Raw genomic sequence first — 20062 nt, 5'->3', positions numbered from 1 at the left:
AACTACATCTGAAACTTGTATGCCTGTCATTATTTAATTAATTGGTAGTTACAAAGTTTGCACTCCATGGACCATTGAGGAACCTAGCCCAAATTCCCATTTGCTCTCAAGCACTGTCTGGTTAAATGACTTGCTCAAGGTCACACAGGAGGTAAATGAAGGTGGAGGGAATTAAACCCTATACCACAGAAACTTAACCATCTGCTCTAAATGCCAGACTGCAAGTTGAAGCAATTTGACAGATTCAACTAATTCTAACATGCACAGACCAAATTACCTTTCAATTTAGTTGATCAAGAATTCTGGACAAAGCCAAAAATAATGAGAGACAAATTTTAATTTTATTATTTCATATATTTTTAACCAGATAAACCTAATGAGCTATATGTTCCTTTTCAGAGGTGACCTGGGAACAAGTCATGTAACCAGGAAGTGTGCTCTTGGGTTGCCCCTTTACCTGGTTTAAAAGATAAAATATGATGGGCCCTGTAGAGAGTAATGGACCAGAACAATCCCCCCACCATTCCATTACTTGGCTGCTTCCTCTCAGTTACCATAAAACACTTAAATCCTGTCCGTGTACATTATTTTTATTTTATTTATTTTTATTTCATACATACTATTTTCTTCTTTACTTTTACAATGATCACTGAGACTTAGATTTAATTTAAAACATTTATTAAAAACTTTACAGCAAAACTACTGAAAGCCATTTTATGACCAAAACACTCATACTGAAAACATATAAAATGAGCAGCAGTATATTTTTCCTCTAATACTCGCATTTATTATACGCGCATCTGACAATCCATTAAGCTACAACAGACGTGCAAGGATTCATACTCTAACAGCATATAGTGAAGTTGTAATTAGGGGGTCTACGTTTAGTTATCAACAAAACATATCCTTGAATGGCTAAATATCGTACGTAAAACATCTGAACAGTAAATTACCAAACACAATTTACTTCGGAAGTAAATTCATCAAATGTACATAGTTGGCCAACAACCAAGGAGTACCACAATGCATAAGATAAGTAAAGGAAACCTTTTAAGTTTGCCCTATTCCCCACTGTAGTGCAATCATAGAGTTGGCATGTATAGTTGGGGGGGTGTGGGGGGAACAGCCCCCCACACTGGGAAGTGTAAGGGTGAAGGCCCCCATCCTGGTTGGTTGCATTCATGATGTCGGCCAGCTGTGGCCATTCAATTAATTTATTTTCAAATTAGGATGTGTTTGGTAATTTACAGTTCAGCTGTTTTACGTACGAAATCTAGCCATTTGAGGATATGTTTTTTCGATAGTCAAACATAAACCTGTAATTAAGTGGTATCTGAAGATGGCAGAAATTTAAAAGACAAATGTGTAATGAATTTGCCAACATTTTGGGACAGAGTACTAGACACAAATGTCTCTTTTTAGTGACGGCCCAGTAGCATTGTCTGGTAAATTGATTTGGTCAAACTCATACTACACAAATCAAGACTATGGGAATCAGTGGCCTTAACTCATCTGTACTAAGTACCAGACAAACTGTTGTAGCCCAACACAGTACATTTTACACTATTGTGTTTCCAAAGAGCAAGTTAAATTAAAAATGCAGTCATAGTCCAGATGGGAATGGATCTGCCTCTTCACTGCTGAGGGGAGTTCCACAGCGTCGGTCATCTTCAGTAGGTTCATCAACCTGAAGGGCCCTAGGACTCGTGTGATCCAGCATGACTACGCAGCCTGCAGGAATTATGGCAAATTGGGTGGTATGGAGTATTTGTCAGATAATGAGTCCCAGCTTTAGATGACCATCTTCTAGGTTTCTGAATGGGGTCAGCGTGTCTCTCTTGGACCTCTACTTTTCCACCTATAACTGATTTTTTTTTTGTGTCACAAATGTTTTTTTGTGCCACAAGTGCTTGCCTTCAGTAGCCAAGATGAGAATGGATCTTCCCATCTGCTGCTGAGGGGAGTTCTACAGGGTTGGCCAGAATAGGAGGGCCTGTCATCCTGAAGCCCCAGAGGGCATGAGTGATCTGGCACTGAGAGGCAGTCTGCAGGAGAAAGGGAGTCCTTGGCCTTGGGCTGCTGGAGCCAAAAAATTAACAAGTTCCCAGTAAAGCTCTGGATTGGTAATATTTTAACATTAACTCATGGAGTACATGCTGTGCAGTTTATTCCCAGCCAAATAAGTACAATGTCAACAGTCAACCACATCCTCAGATGATTAAGTCTCACTTCATTACAGTAGATTCTTCCCTTACACCATAACTACTCTGGGATGCAGGACAGACGTACACAGAGACACAGCACACACACACACACACACACACACACACACACACACACACACACACACACACACACACACACACACACACACACACACACTTACTTGACACCCACCTGAGTTGTACACAAAGTCTGTGCTCATGTTTTCAATGATCTGTTCTGTTGTTCTCCCGAGATACCTGACACTGAGAGAAAAATGTACTTGCACCTGATAAATGCTGCATGTGTGTAAAGCTGTTCTGCACCTGTTTGTCTGTAAATTTTTAGTAGTCTTGGATACTGGGGCTCTCAGGGGAGGGGACATTTGCTCCATGTGCCCTCATCTAGTCCTTCCCCTGGTTCCTTGATATCAGCTTTCATATATGAGAAGTATAAACCAAAGATGGGGGGGATACACAAGACAAAGCTTTGTAGGCCACTGCTAGTGCTGATTTGCTGTCAAGAGCAAATACCCACAATCTTAACAGATACCCAGGTAGCTACATGTGGATTAATGTCAAGCTAAGAAAGTCTGTTAATAATTTTCACATGTGGGATAGTATTAAGCCGTTAACAAAGTCCACAGAGTCAGTATGGACTGTGTACCCTTTAGTTATGGCCAGTGTAACTTTTTTGAAAAATTCAGTTTGGGTGTGCAGACATCATCTTCTTTTTACTAAGCCAGGCTGGTGTGTATCCACGGGTATATTATGTGAGAGGAGGTATAAGAAGAATAGATGACAAAGGAGATAGTGGTTTCGGTTAAACTGAAAGGAGAATGGTTCCCAAGAATATTATCAATACCCATCCACCCAGAGAAGGAAGTAATATTAGAGAGAATTTCAGTACAGAATTGTTGGTTATTTTTAAGCTCCCTAATACAACCTAATACAAACAGAGAAAGTCTTAAGGATTTCTTTTGTACTGATTGCATCTCTAAGTTCAGAGCCTTGTGTTTCCTTAGGTATATACAATGTGGTGGAAAAGGACACAATAAAATATGTTTGTAAGTAGAAAATTTGTGGAGAAGGTCATGCTGGTCTCATTGTATAAATAAAAGAAGTGTTAGAAGAAAGTAATGAAGTTATACAAAGTGGAAAACAGGAGGATCTGGGAATGAACACTGTAGTATTGCTGTGCATTTTAATAAACTAGTGAAAGAATGTCTGATTTCAGACAGAAAAGGAAGTCAGCAGGAAGGTGGACTAGACAGAACATTATTATTGTTTTATATGCACACTGAGAGTCACTAAGAGAATAAATGTTTACTATGCAAACTGGATTGCTGCTGAGGGGAGGACTGAGCTGGTAGCCATGCTATTGGTGGTTTCAGGTCAGCTGGGTGAAAGGGGGGTGGGGGAGTGGATGATAGGTAGACAATGAGGTATGGAGTGAGAAGTGGGGACTGGGTATTTATGGTTAGGACTAGGTTTATTCAGCCTATTTGGTACTGGGTTAAGAGTTCACACTTGCCCCTATTCTCAGTATTCACTGTGACCAGGAACAGGCTGTATACCAGGTACCAGGCCTGGTAATCGTGGGATAGGTGTGATCCTGTTCCTTTACAAGGGGTAGGTGTAAACGTTTATTGTGTATTATAATACCCTATAAAATAAAGAATATATATATATATCTATATATCTATATATCTATATATATATATATATATATATATATACACACATACATATCTATATATCTATATCTATCTATATATCCATATCTATTTATATATATATATGTGTGTGTGTGTGTGTGTGTGTGTGTGTGTGTGTGTGTGTGTGTGTGTGTGTGTATTTTACCGAAATAACACTTTAACGAATGCCACATAGCTGAATCCCAGTTTAACAAATGTGCACTTAACCAAAAACAGACTATCATGGACTACATTTACAGGAAGAACGGACAGTATTGTCTGCTAGTACAGGTGCGTTTATTTTTATTTTTTTAAGCTTTGCAATGGGAGAGGTACTTTAAATGATGAGAGGGGTTGCTGTTATAGTTCGCTGTACAGTGACAATAAAGAAATATACCCTTTTTCCACTGTAGTGTGATCTTGGCATTAGTATATATAAGTAGTGGGGGTGCAGCTCCCACATGGGGGGTGCAGGGGTCTTGCTCCCCTGCAAATATGTTTTTGTAGTGTTTCCTTTTGTATTTTTGTGTTTACTGGACATAAAGTATGCAATAGTCCATTTTGGATAAGTGTACATTAGTATGGGGTTTGGTTATGTGGCATTCATTAAAGTGTTATTTTGGTAAAACAACATAGACCTATATATATATATATATATATATATATATATATATATATATATATATATATGTATATGTATGTACACGCACACACACACACACACACACACACACACACACACACACACACACACACACACACACACACACACACACATATATATAATGTTCATAAAGTGGTCAACTGGAGTAATTTGGTACTGGGAGTCTGGCAGGACTTTTCCCTTAGCAATGGTTTGACCTGGTTAGGTAGGTAAACAACAGCTGCAGCCAAATGTCATGAGCACAGGATTGTTAACAGATTTTTATTTCCCTTGTAAAACCTCCATAATTGCTAGCATGTACATAGAGAGACGGATGATGGCTAGACTAATCCCTGTGGCATCCTATTTAAACAGATATCACCCACTGTGTGTGGCTTAAAAGATAAATGGTAAACCAGACAAAGATGGTCAACAGCTGTGCCAATTAGACCACAGTAATATTTATGTTAGTCTGACCCACAGTGTCTAATGTTTCCAAGAGATCAGTGATGGGCAGCATGGAATACCACTGATAATTCACTGACATAGACAGATCACTTACATATCAAATTAGGGCACTACTGGTGCTGCTAATGATACAAAATCAGGCTGGTAAGGATCAAGGGGGGCCAGGAGATGTCTGGTAGGAATGCATTTGTAAATATTGTATGCTCGCATTAAGAAAGGTTTGTGACAAGGTGATCTCTTTCTGTCTAAGTATTTCATACCAAGTGTGGCTTTTTGAAAATCGGCTTATTTTAATATAGATGGGGGGTCCCACATCTTAAAAATGATGAAATAATCTAGAAATTACCTGCTCACAGAGACTTGAAATAAGGCTTAACCATTCTCAGAGTAGGAAGATACATCGCATAGCTGATCAGATATAAAATGAAACTCCATTCATTACTTGATTAAAATCAACATAACTAAACTCAGCTTATCAAAAGTCAAAGTAATCTGTATATAATCCAGTGTCATGCATCATGCACCATGCAAGTATCATGAGAAAAGACTTTCTGATTTTGCCAACCTTATCTGTAGAGACAGCTTTCTTGCATGAAACAGAAGTAAAAGCTTTGCAAACAGTAACATAGCCTGGGCTGCACGGCCTAACACTAAGAAGACTACTGGCATTCACTTTGATGAAGCACAAATGTCACTGGGTCTATATCATCTTGTTGAATGATGAAAAGAGTGAATGCTTTTTCATCGATCCGACAAGGTCGAAAACCCTAAAGAGCGAAGACATGGACCATCGATTTTTTCTCAGGGAAAAAAATCGATGGGCTGTCTTCGGGACGTTGCCATTTCCTCCACTATGGTGCAATCTTGGAGTTGGTATATATAAGTAGGGGGTTGTGAGAGCACAGCCCCCCACACTGGAGGTATGGCGGGAGAAGCCCCCCACTTCATTTTGTGTTTAAACTTTTTTTTTTTTTTTTGCCAAGCAGCAATTTTTTTCCCTGGGGAAAAACATTGCTGTTCTGTATCTTAGCTTTTTAGGGGTTTCGACCTTATCAGATCGATGAAAGAGCATTTGCTCATTTCATCGTTCGATAAGGTAATACAGACCCATGTCACTGGACAAAAACTTCTTACAAGGCACTTCCATTTGGTATGCTGAATAATGGGCATCCAGGTTAAGTTTCTCCTTCTGCAGTTAAGTACTCCGCCATTGATATTCCAATTACTGTCCCTGCATCTTACAGAGCTCATGACTGGACAAAGGCTCATGCTGAATTTTATACATGAGACATGTAAACACTAGGGTAAGAATCCAGAGCAGCACCAACAGGCATATCATTATTAATGACCCTTCTGGTGACTGGCCCACTATAGGTATTAAAAAACTACAAGTAATGTTATGCAAGTTCCTACAATAGGCTATTTTATCCCTGGGAGGTGCTATACTGGGCACCCTACCAAGTGGTCTCAGCAATGATATTATTATACATAATATTTCTTTATATTCCATAAGAATTTAGATATTTTTTCTTTTTTGTGCATTATTTTGATTGTAAAGAGGTTGTTTATGAAACAGAAGTTATACTAAAATGTGAAATTAATATCCATCCATTTTCTAAAGCACTTGTCCTGGTTAAGATCTTGGTGATAACAAATTAAACAGGGCAATGCAGGCTTTGCTATCTCCCACCAATAGTCTCCAGTACATACAGTGGAATTCTTAGACATTTTAGATTATACAAGAGATATAAACCCTTCAACATATCCTGGGTCTGTCCTGGGGACATCCTTGAACCACACCTGGTAGACCTTCCATGGAGATGACAAGGGAGGATCCTCATAAGTTGCACAAACCATTTCAACCTGCCCTTGAAACCTGAAAAACAAGTGGCAGTATTCTAAGATATTCTCAGATTGCTAAAACACAATGCAAGATGGAACGAGTGTTCTAAAAGTAACCAAGCACAGAGAAAAGGAGCACTCGAGTACACACGTCCAAAGAGTACTCCCTCTTTGGACGTGTGTACTCGAGCGTTCCTTGTCTATATTCTCAGATTGCTGAAGTCCTCATTGTGTCATGGATAGTGAATCCAATTAGCCTACACAGGATAGACGTTTCTGCCACTTGGAGCCATGTTTTCATCCTCTTGGTCAGTACCTAAATCTCATGACCAAAGGTGAGGATGGAGACAAAGCTAGCTTCATCCTATGACTAAGATTTCAATTCAACACCCAACTTTACGTTTGTTAATCATGGGAGCCACCTGGATGTAACACTGAATCTGTCCAGTGCACCCTAAGATAGCAGTCACTAAAATCAACAGGACAACCTCATCTACAAACAAGAAAAATGTATACTACCAGCAGCACATGACTGAACAAGTGGATATTGAACTGGGCTATCGGCCCAGTGAAGGGGCATCTCAACAGTCTCATTTTAAACAACTGCTTAGATTGGAAACTAATACGTTTCTTGGCTCAGTTTTCTCAGAAGAGTTACCACCTGAGGAGTCCAATAATTGGGGAATGATTAAAGATTTGTTAAGAGATTTTGAAAAATGAACTTTATAGACTCAAACGTTCGCAGTGGCAATGCCTTCATATGGAGGCTTGCCTGCATCATAAAGTAATACCAAGATGTTTACGGGTTCTCCGTATGCCTACTTATGGTAATACATATCCTGCTCTTTTGAAACACTAGCAGCTTCTTAACGTTGAATTGAGATTTAATTATATGAGGCATTTAAATGAATTTTTTGCCCCACATGAGCAAGAATTGACTGTGAAGTTAGAAAAAAATGCAGACTGAACTTTTTACTAAGTATCTTGAATCACTTTATGTAGCAGAAATTGACAATGTAATGCTCAAAGTGTTTGCCTATGATTACAGACAACAAATAATAAAGAAAAGGAAGCTAGCAAGAGATATAGCAGAGTTTAGGAGAGGTAATATCTTTGTATGGCCCCATGGATCTGAAGGGGCTGTCAATGATTTTGCAAATGTCTCTACTCAACATGTACAATATACGAGGGCTGAACAGCCACAATTTCCCTCTACGTCTACTGCTATGATTGATATAGAGCCCCTAATGACTGCTCATGTTATGGATGTCAATTCTACTGAGGTCTGTGGCACTAATACAATTACTGTGAACAATTCTCTGCCTCACCCTTTGACCGGGGCAAGACTCAAAGATAGTCAAGCAGCATCTTTGAAAAATGTTTTTTTTTAATTTTCCGACCCCTTTCCAAGCACCGCAAGGTACCAGCAGGGGGCGGAACTTCAGTGTAGGACGGAAGAGGTGCAAACTGCCCCTAGAGAATGACGCAACTCCAGAAGAGAGGAACAAACAGAAAATACATCGTTAGTCTACAATTTATCTTCACGTCTTGACTCCAGAGCAAGTAAGTCTTCTAGAGAGAGGGCTTAATTTTGTGCTGTCACAAGCGGTTCCACTTGAGAGTGTATTATTTGACATTAAATTGTTTTTTATGAAAGATAGCATTGAAGCTAACTTTTGGTGAGCACACCAGCATGCCACCTTTGTTTAAGTGTAGCAGTACTTTTGTTCCACAGTTAACACCTGTGCTCAAAACTTTCTTTAAGACTGTGGAAAAGGAATTATGAGATACTGACTTAAGGAAATGTAATTTTTATAATTTAACATCAGGTGAATTTGAAGCACCTTGTGAACTTAAAAGTAATGCCGAATTGACTATAAGACCTGCCAATAAAGGTGAATCCATAGTGGTCCTTGACACAAACTATTATAATGCTAGTATATATGCTATGTTGAATGATGTTTCTACCTATGAAGTTATTAATGAGCATAATTTGCACAAGATTATTGGTGGTATTCAGAGCACTTTATATGAACTTTTAATGGAACAAGTGCTTGATAAGGAGTTATATGATTTCATGATGGTCTTGGACCCCTTGATACCAGTTATACATGACCTCCCTAAGGTGCATAAGTCACTGGTTGACCCACCCCTTCGTCCGATTGTTTCAGGCAGGGGTTGGGCCACAGAATTAATTTCTGTTTTTATAGAGCAACAACTTAAGAGACCAGTAGACACTGCTGTGGCTGTTCTAAGTGATACTGAGCATTTCCTTAGCACACTAGGTGCATTTGCCAGAATGCATGGGTCTTTTAGTAATGAAACATGCCGGAGGGACAGATTCCTGTCCCAGAGACTTCCCATACTCTGGAATAAACTACCTATCTATATTAAACAAAGCTCCTCATTAGCACTCTTCAAGAAAAATCTTGATGATTGGATGGGAAATAGGAAATTCACCCCGGGGATCTCCTCTGTGGCTCTGCTCAACAATGGCACAGGAAAATTATTTTCTTGGGTGGCAAAAGCCAGAGTACGTTTTTGGCTGGGCTTGTATAGGCCCCAGGGCCGATAGCCTAGTACCTACCTATGAACCTATGAACCCATTCTTGTTAATATGGACATACAGACATTGTTTACAGTCATACCACATGATTTTGGTGTTGCTTCTCTAAACAATTACTTGATGGAAAATGTTGATTATTCTCCAAAATTAATAGAATGTATTGGCACTTTAATGGAGTTGGTCCTTTATAATAATGTTTTTTTATTTAATGATGTAGTTTACAGACAGACGGTTGGTGTTGCAATGGGCACTCCATGCGCTAACAGTTATGCCAATCTTGTACTGGCTGACTGGGAGCGCATGGAAATGCTATCACAACAGGAATTTTCTGCACATCTTTTATATTATAAAAGTTTTGTTGATGATGTTTTCATTTTGTGGCAGGGTGCAGAATCTGATTTACTGAGGTTTGTACACTATGTGGAATCTACTAGTTGTTGCTTTAGATTTGCATTGAATTATTCATGGAGCAGTATTGAATTTCTTGACACTAAAGTCATCTTGATTGATGGGGTTCTGTCTACCTCACTTTTTAGAAAAGTTTGTAGGAAGAATGCTTTTTACACTTTAACAGTATGCATCCTAGACATATTTTTAAAAATATTGCTAAAGGCCAGTATCTGCGTCTGTCTAGATTGCATACAGATGATAAACAGTGCCATGAAGCTATGCTCTGTCTTAAGAGTGATCTTTCTGCTAGAGGATATAGTTCTGAAACACTTGAAGATTGTTATAACATGGTCATTGGCATGCATTCTGACAAAGGCCAACCTTATTTTAATCGACCTTATGTTCCTGGTAAGGCTAATGTGTTAGATACTGCTTATAGCAGTGTTAGACTTGCATTAACCTATGGTAACAACATGCAACAAGTATGTGATGTTGTAAAGAAATACTGGCCTGTTCTTTTGTCAGATGACAGAATTAAAGGGATTGTGGGTGAAAAACCTAGTTATACATTTAAGAATAATATCTCCCTTAAGAGACAGTTATACTATAAATCTACTTGGTTAACAGTACCTCTTTCTGGACGTCTAGGTACCCATCCATGTAGGCATTGTAAAGCCTGCAATTTTATATCTTCTATACAGGAATTTCAGCATCCTGTTATTAATTTCACATTCAATCCTTGTTTTTACGCTGATTGTACTTCTAAGGGATTCATTTATTTGGCTAGGTGTAAGTTATGCACATCTTTTTATATAGGCAAAACAGTGATAATGTTGAAATAACATATTCTGGAGCATGCAGGTGATATTAGGCATTTAAACACTCTTAATGCCTTAACAAAACACACATCCCTTGCACCAGGACATTCCTTTCTATTTAGTGTTTTACAGTTGTTACCTATGAGTAAGAGAAAGGGTGACTATAACAATAGACTAGAGAATGCAGAAGCTTATTGGATTGTTACTTTACAGGCAGATAAACTGCCAGGGATTAATGCATCTGTTCCTTTAAAACCCCTACTAAAAAAGAAGAGCATACATCAGTAATTGTTGCTGCTCCATGGTTGGTTGAGTGATTTTTTTTTTAGTATTTAATGAGTACATGTAATGATTTTTTATGGGTCTGAAGAAGCACTATGTGTGAAAGCGCTTATACTTTGTATTAAAAATCTTTTATCTTATCAGCTCTGGTGGACGCTTGGTTTTTGCTGTTGAATATACTTTTTTAAGCTGGGTGACCTTTGGCTACTGGTATTATTTTTTCTTTCATTTATTTTTTTCTTTCATTGCTGAATTCCTCATTGTGTCATGGATAGTGAATACAGTCAGCCTACACAAGATAGACGTTTCTGCCACTTGGAGCCATGGTTTCATCCTCTTGGTCACTACCTAAATCTCATAACCATAGGTGAGGATGGGGACAAAGGTAGCTTCATCCTATAACTAAGATTCAATTCAACACAGCAACTTTACGTTTGTTAATCATGGGAGCCAAATGGATGTAACAGTGAATCTGTCCAGTGCACCCTAAGATAACAGTCACTCAAAATCAACAGGACAACCTAATTTACAAACAAGAAAAATACAGTTCTGATATGCCCTAAGGTGATACTCTTCAGTCATTGGCTGCATACTGGTGTTATATCAATGAAAGTCACTAACAGGAGAAGAGATACCACATATAGCTGGTGAAGTCCTATACCCACCTTGAACTATTTCAGTTTAATACCAGTGCTGAAAACTCTACTTTCAAATACGGGAATGGAGTAACAATGGAATTTCTTACTGCTGAAGCACTTCACATAAGGCATAACAGAGTATGCAGTCATATGCCTTCTCCAGGCCCACAAAGCATACAAACTGCCATGAACCCTTTGATATCTGCACAAGAACAAAGAGTTGATCTACTCTTCCATGGCAAGGGCAGAATTCACATCGCTCTTCTCGAAATCTCAACTATTGGACAAATTCTCCTTTCCAACACCCTGGCATATGGTTTTCCTGGGGGGTTGACCAGTGTGATTTCTTTGTAACCTCTGTACACTAATTTGAAAATTGTGACCATTACCCTAGTTTGCAAGTCCACAGGTATTGTTCTAGCCTTCCATACAATACTGAAAATGTATGTTTTTATTTATTTATTTTATTGATTGATATTTGTTTACCATGTATATGTCAGTAATAAAATCCCTTTTATTTTCAAATAAGCTTCACAATAATTATGCCCTGTTTTATTCAACTGAGCAAATTAATTAAAATGTTACCCAGTGATTACAGCAATAACCATTTTAACACTACTTTCAGTTACCACTAGCTACCACTGTACTTTTACTTTTTAGTTTACCTATGAAAACATATATACACAAAACATACTGTAAGAACCTACTATCTATAACCTAGGAACTTCAAACTGCAAGATAATATGTTACAATCACTATCAGTATTCTCCCTTTCTCAAACCATAAACTAGCAGTTTAACAACCCACTATTCATAGGTGCATAGGTAAGTACTAGGCTAATTGTCCTTGTGGTCCATTTTAAGCCTAGCCAGTTTTCCTTTTGTTGCTTGAATTAACCTATCCAATTTGCTATTAGATTGGCCTTACCTATCCCAGGCTCAGTAATTATATATCACCCCTAGTGAGAATAACTGGGATCATACCATAGATTATTTCAGGGAACCCATTCACAGAAACACACCAACGGCTCAAATAAATTTCCAGAGTTTAATAAAAAACAAAACGCAACTTTTCACACCATACCAGTGCTTCAACAGGCATTAAAAAGTTTGTTTCACATACAATACTCATTAAATAACAAATGTCTGCAGTCATCATGCATGGGATAAAGCATTTAGTAGCTACCTATGTCGAATAGTAGTACAGGGGCAGTCCTTGGGTAACTTTTTTGTTTTCTATCCATAGGTCTACGTTGCACTTGAATATGGACACAGGTGAGCTTTGCTTTACAGGTTCCAGAGAAGCAGTAACCTCTGGAAGATAAACCTGTCCCTTCAAAGCATTCTGTTGATGTTGCAGAAGAGGTCTAGGTCTCTAGACCTAGCATTTCAGATGCCATTTGACTTGCTCATGTGCAGTAAATCAATATTAGGTCAAAGGATGCCTTGTATGCCAGACACAGTTCACCTCTTAGCAGTCTGTAGGATACCAAGTATAGTGACAGGCTTTCAGTATGTCCATGTAGGACATACTCCATAGGCCTTGTATCCTTTTAGTAAGGTATCCCTATGGATGTAGCAGTTGTTGCATTTGTCAGGAGAGATACATGTCAAAGGGGGCATTATACTGAATGAACAGCCAAAAGAGAGCTTAGTAAAGAGAAACAATGATATCCCTAGAATTAGACACAATCCCTTTGTTTATAAGCTGTGCAATACAGAAGGACTTTCTGTGTTGACAATGGACACATTTAGATTGAAAGTTAGGTCACTGTCCAGATAAGTTCCTAAATCTCAAACAAGTGGTGTATTGTCAGTGTGGTAGTTCACTGGGAAAGATGGCTTCTTAAAGGATACAATTTTTTGGTATTTTTTGGCATTTGGTTCCAGTCCATGATTTTGTCACCAGTTATTTGTTTGGGACAAACCTTCCTGCAGGATGGCTGAGCAATTTGGGGATTCAATGACTGTTCCTAGCTTGCAGTCATATGAAAACCTAGTCAGTCACAGCCCTTTGGTATTGCCTTTTACTTTAGAGAAGTAGATCCCATGTGGGAGAGGTCCGAGCAAAGAACCCTGGAAGACTCCATTGATCACTGGTCCCTTTGTAGAGGTAACTTCCCCTACTTTGGCTTCCTGTGTCCTATCTATGAGCCAGTTGGCAATCCACTGGGTGATACATGGGTTTATTCCCAGTTTATTAAGCTTTTCTGCTATGCCTGAATGAGGGATTGTTTCAAAAGCGTTGGCCAAGTTGAGTATGTGGTGTGTGTGTTTTATCTTCATCCATTACTTTACTGACCTCTTCAAAAAAATCCACCAGGCTGAGTAAGCATGACCTGCCCTTCATGAGTCCAAACTGAGATGTATCAAAAGTTTGGAAATTCCCTATGTCCTGATTGATTAGTTCCATTATATGTCATTCCATGGCTTTGCATATGAGGCTGGTCAGACTTATAGGCCTGTAATTGCCTTGGTCTGTGGATGGTCCTCATGTTGGGGAATGGCTGTAGCTGTTCTCCATTCAATCGATTCAAATCCTGTATGAAGGCTGAGGAGGGTAACTAAATAATGCTTTGGGCTATTTAAGATGTATCCAGTGATATTGTTAGGACCCATGGATGCACTATTTTTAGCTTTTTTATAGCACTTTCAGGACTTGGTCTTGTGTGATAGTTGGAGACAAGCTTTTTTCTTGTATATCTTGAGGGATAGCTGGAGGGGAGAAAGGAGTAAGGTTATCTTCAGCCTCAATATAGGCAATATCATTTACAATCAGTTCAGTGCATTGCTGTGTTGTGCTTTCAACATTACGAGCATAACTAAAAAAGACCTTCTGATTGTCTTTGGCTTGGTTACATATTTTATCCCAAACTTGGCTTTGGTGGGTTTTATTAAGCTCCTGAGTTGTTTATTTCAGTGATAAGGGATCTAACATTCTGGGAACCACTGTTCTTACTTTTGGTCAAAATTCTCTTCTGTTTATTGTAAAGTTTGTTGATATTATGGTTCCATGATATGTGTTTGTTTATTTCTAGGGTTTGTCCTGGGCTTGTTCCATACAGATTTTATTTTATTTGTTTATTTTACATCTGTTAACCGGGCTAGTCCAGCTGGATTGTATGTCCATTTTCAGTGGAGACCCGAGGAGATAAGCTCCATTTGTGAACACAGAGCTACAGTAAAGACATCACAATATCATACAAAACATTTTTTTTTCAGATCATATCACACATATATATCCTGCAACAATAATACAAGGAAATGATGTTATAATGCTAAGTATCAGCTAATTCTTGAGGAAAGAAAAGATTTCTTTCCAATGATTATACAGAAATAGGAAAGTTCATTTTACAGAATGTTATTTGAGAAAAAAATATACAGAAGGATTGAGACAGAACATTCATGACAAGACTTATGAAAATTACTTGAGATATTCACTACTTAAAAGGGCTATAGCAGAGGATGCAGTATAGTGGTAGAGTAGAGGAAATCAGAGGATTAGTCAGGGTTGGAAGAGGGGCATAACCAGTGTGTCTTAAGGTGTTTCTTGAGTCTTTGTTTAAAAAGTGGATTGCAAGGGAAGTATAGTTAGCTCTTGTGGCAGCATATTCCAGTTTTTTCCAGCGGTATTGTTGAATAAGGAGTCACCTGCCAGGTTATTAGACTTGCTTGTGTTGGCAAGAAGTTTTCTGGATCTATGCAGCAATTAACATGCTGGTATAGTGTGGTGGTGTATGCTTCTGCTTATTTGGTGGAGTTAATTGAGTTTGATGGGGATCTGAAACTTGCCAATGTATCACTTAAGTGTAGGCAGTTTGTTTTAGAGATATCTTAAAACTCATTACAGCCGACTCCGCCTCCAGGCATTTCTGCAGTTACCTCATACTGCGCCTCTAGGCATCAAATATTGCTTGTTCATATTTGCATTGTTTGTTTGTGTCTTTCAACTTTTCCCGGTTAGGGGTCGCCACAGTGGAACTCCGGTCCGCTAATAATTGGTAGTGGATATTTACGTACCGGGTTACCAGCCCTGACGCACAACCTTCAAAGAAGGCACGCCCCATTCATGTATGCCTCCACACAGAAGACGCTCTAGCTGAGAATCGAATGGGACAACATCTTGCTATGAGGCGACAACGCTACCGCAGCACCACCACTGCATATTTGCATTAATAATTCCAAAACCATGATACCTACAATATATCAAAATATTTTATCTTGAAGCATACATGATGGCAAACACAACTGTATTATATCTGACATCTGTCAATGAGTATTTGTTAGAACTGTAAGGTGACAACCTCATTTTTTAAAGGCTCAAGCCACACCCACTGGGAGTTAAAGATACATACTCAAAAGAGCTGTACAGGAGGGAATGAGTAGGGACCTTTGGTGGTAAGGAACTCTGTTTCAATTTTATTTTGAAGGAGACTGTTAAATGGTCAGACCTAACAACTGATGAAAATATGTGAAGGATGGTGTAAGTTGCTCCTATATTAGTAAGAACAAGATCCAATATGTTGTTTCTCTTAGTGGGTACTATGACTAATTGTTCCAAAGTGTTTATGTTGACAAAGTCCAGAAATCTCTGTGCTTGTGCAGTTGTAGTGGTGTAGGTTTCCCATTCTATAGTTGGATAGTTTAGATCACATAGGAAAATGGTATTGGGTTTAATATTGAGTGATACTAGTTCCTGTAGATAGGCATTGTGGCTTTCTTGGGTCATACAGGGAGTTCTATCACTAGCTAATATATGGTATGGGACCTTTTTGATGGATATTTGGACATGAAGAAACTCTAGTGCATCATACTGCTTTACCAGATCTCCTGTGCTGTAGCTAGTCTACATGTGTGGAAGGCCTTAAAGCCCTGCATAGCCAGAGTACTGTCCACTATTGTAATCTATGTTTCATCACTACAGAGATGTGAAGGTATTCCAGAATTTCGATATACTGATAGGTTTATCAGGTTGGCATTGCCTAAAAAGGCACTGTGGAGTGGACAATGTCTTTGCCAATAATCAAAACCCTAGAGGAGACAGATGTAGGCCATTCCTGGTGAAGCAATGTGGTATGTGAATCAAATCCTCCCAGGCTGATAAATATTGGACCCCCTTCAAAGGACAAAAATTAATTCAATTACCAAAGTCAATTATTTGTTGCTTATATTATGTTATCATCTTTGGATAAGCTCATACCTGCCATGGACAAATAGTCTAAGAGCACCATCATGTCTCTCTTTATATAGTCCAAGGAGGTATACCTCAGGCCATTGATGCTGACATGATGTATGACAGAGTCATACTGGTACTTGTTGTTCAAGGAACTGAGTGAGTGCATGATCTGATCAATTCTGGCACCAATCAAGCAAGTTACCATCACTCTTTCCTTGCTCATTCTTGTAAGAGGTACATCTATATGTCTTACAAAGGTGTCACTTATAACAAGAATGTTTGGTTAGGTCAATGCCTGCTTTACTAGTTCAGCATCTGTGACTTTGCAATACCTTGTGCTATGTGAGTATGTAGGCTTAACCTGCTGAGTGTGCTTTGTGCCTGTGTTGTTTTTTGAGGTCTTTGAGGACTGGGCAAGTTAATCTTTATAACCTAAACATATGATGAATTATGTGTATTGTGATGTCCTTGGTCTTCAGGATTTTGGGCTTTCGGGATTCTGTAGCGCTCCTACACACACACATATATATATATATATATATATATATATATATATATATATATATATATATATATATATATATAACTAAAATCAGTCAAGCAATATCAGCACACTCAACATTAAACAATTTTTTTCAAAGGTCTTTTAACCTGCTGAATAGTTTAAAGGAAGAGATTTTGAAAATCCAGGCAATAGCATTAAAATAGCATTATCCTCCTTTCAAGACAAAATAAATCAAATGAAGAGCAAAGGTCTCATAGTTGTTTTACTGTTTCTAGCACTATGAAAACTTCTTGATGCTCTCTCACATCATCTACTCCAACAAAGGACGATCAAGCTAGACATTAGCAAGTCTTATAAGAACTGGACTAGTAGTTACTTGCATGCTAGAACACAAGCAGTACACTGGCAACAAATACACTCCTGCTGTAATCCTGTAACAGTAGGACTCCCTTAAGAATTAATTTTAATTAGGCCTTCTGATATTTAACATAATCACAAATAATAGCAATTAATTTTAGGGTAAAAACATATAAAATGTGAAGATAAAGGAATCAACATTTATAAAGCTAAAATACCCCCCAAAGTGTGGGTAATTATGGACCATCCAGATGTACTCCCTGTCATAACCTAAGCAATAGTTAAGTATTCTCTTCCACTTACACATAGAAGTCACAGTTTTTTTTACAAGAGCATAGAAACAAAAATATTTTTTTTTGTATCAAATCACTTAGTGACTCATTCTGTTGGCTTGAGTATTGACAAATCATTTAAAATTCTTCTACATTAATTTTTCAGTTGTAACAGCAATAATGTACAGAGATTGATTCTGTTTTGCATTTACATAATTCACAATATTAGTCTATTGTTTTTTTCAGAATTTGGTCATTAATTTTCCCCTTTTAGTATAAAAAGTCATTGCGTTTTGCCACTAATGTGATCACTCATTTTCTTATAAGAAAATTCTATGACCTTGTTCAATTTTAAATAAATGCTGCATTTCAAACTTGCTAATTTATGAATTATTGTAATATTTTACCACTAATAGGGCACATTAAGAGGTAAATTTCATAATTGTGGCATACAGAAAGTTGTTTTTATATGCTTATTTCCATATATTGTACAGCAAAGTGATTTTTTGAAAAATCAGTTATTTGTGCCCCCCCCAAAAAAAAAAAAATCACATTATTTACTTATGTTCACCTAGGCAGTTAAGAAATGTAAAATAAAATGAAGTAAAGATGCAAGATCTGGCAATAGCAAAGGATCCTATAAAATCATATAATGAATCTGATAGGTTTGGTGCAATGGGAGTGTTCCTAATCAGTATAGAAACCCACTTCTTTTCCACAGATTTTAGACAGGATGCAGGTAAGATATATTCAAGTGTTCCATTTTGAATTGCGAGTTTTGTGAAGAGCAACATCACAATTGCATGTAATATTACTGAAGAGCGTAGATATTTTAATTCATCTACTGACTCTATTAATACTAAACTAATACTAATACTAATACTAAACTAATACTAATACTAACACTAATATTAATACTAATACTCAGAGACAAAATAAACTTTGTAATATCATAAGAAAAATAAAAAAATGGTGGTTAAAACATTAATAGAATACTGGAGAACAAAAATAAATAAATATATAAAAGTAGAATAAAATAACCTTGCTGCATTCCTTACAAAAGAGTGAAAAGAAAATAAGCAAACTACACATATAACTAGGCACACATGCGTGTGTGTGTGTCTGTGTGCATGGCGGGATGTGGATAATTTAGTTGAATATACGTGTGTGAAATATAACTCAAGTAACTAAATTTCAGTCAAAAACAACTACCAAATCTTTCTTTCTTTCCCAACAGACAAAAGTCAGCCTCTAGGTGAAGTGAAAATCCAAAAATCTGTAGTCAAACAAAGTAAAAATCCAAGTTTTAATGACCACAAAAATTGAGTTCGTTCATTTACCTATATCATAAGACTTCATCAGAGTGCTACATCAAGTACCTTATAAAGTTTTTAAACTCTGCTAGGCTCCCAAAACAACCAATGAAAGAACTTTTTATTTTAAAGTAACACGGGACATAAATAAATACATTAAAAAATTCACTACCATATAAAAGCATAGCCCCAATGTTCTTTTAGCCAAAAATCAATCAATAAAATTACACTGCCTATAAATTTTCATTAAGACCTAGGTAGTTACAAGCATTTAGCCTAATTTGCCAAACTAACTCTTTGTAGTCAATGAGTTCACAGCAAACATCCCTGTAGGTTTTTATTTATTCTTTCCATCCCAAAAAATAAAAATTTATGGGTAGGCTGTTTTTGTATATGTTTATACAACAAGCTGTTGACATTCCTACATCAAATGCCATACTTGTGTTCATAAATCCACTGCTTTAACTTTCTCTCTGTTTTACCCACATAAAAACATGAACACATTCGGCATTTGTCTATATACACTATGCCAAAAGAGTAACAGCTACATTGGACGGAGGTTTTACCCAGGTTGCTTACTTTTTATCTCGGCAACCTCCAAAACATGTTTACACTGGGAACAAGTTCCACATTTGAAGGTGCCATTCTTTTTGTTCCTAAGGTCTGCAGAACTATACGAGTCACTCTAAAAAGTTTTTTATGGTCCTACCCCTAGACAACCTGAGGTTTGTTACCTACTTTATCCAAAGTCTTGTCGTAGGTGCCACAAATGGTCCAATTTTTATTTAAAATGGCTCTAATTTCACAATGGTCTGTAGTGTAATTCATGACAAAAGATTCAAAGTAATTAGCCCTTTTTCCTATTTGTTTGCTACTAATCTGCTGGAAAAAGTCA

The sequence above is a fragment of the Protopterus annectens genome, chromosome 2.part1 (genome assembly GCF_019279795.1).
Source record: "Protopterus annectens isolate FY-2018-M chromosome 2.part1, PAN1.0, whole genome shotgun sequence".
Taxonomy (NCBI): domain Eukaryota; kingdom Metazoa; phylum Chordata; order Ceratodontiformes; family Protopteridae; genus Protopterus; species Protopterus annectens.
This window is presented reverse-complemented; position numbering follows the sequence as displayed.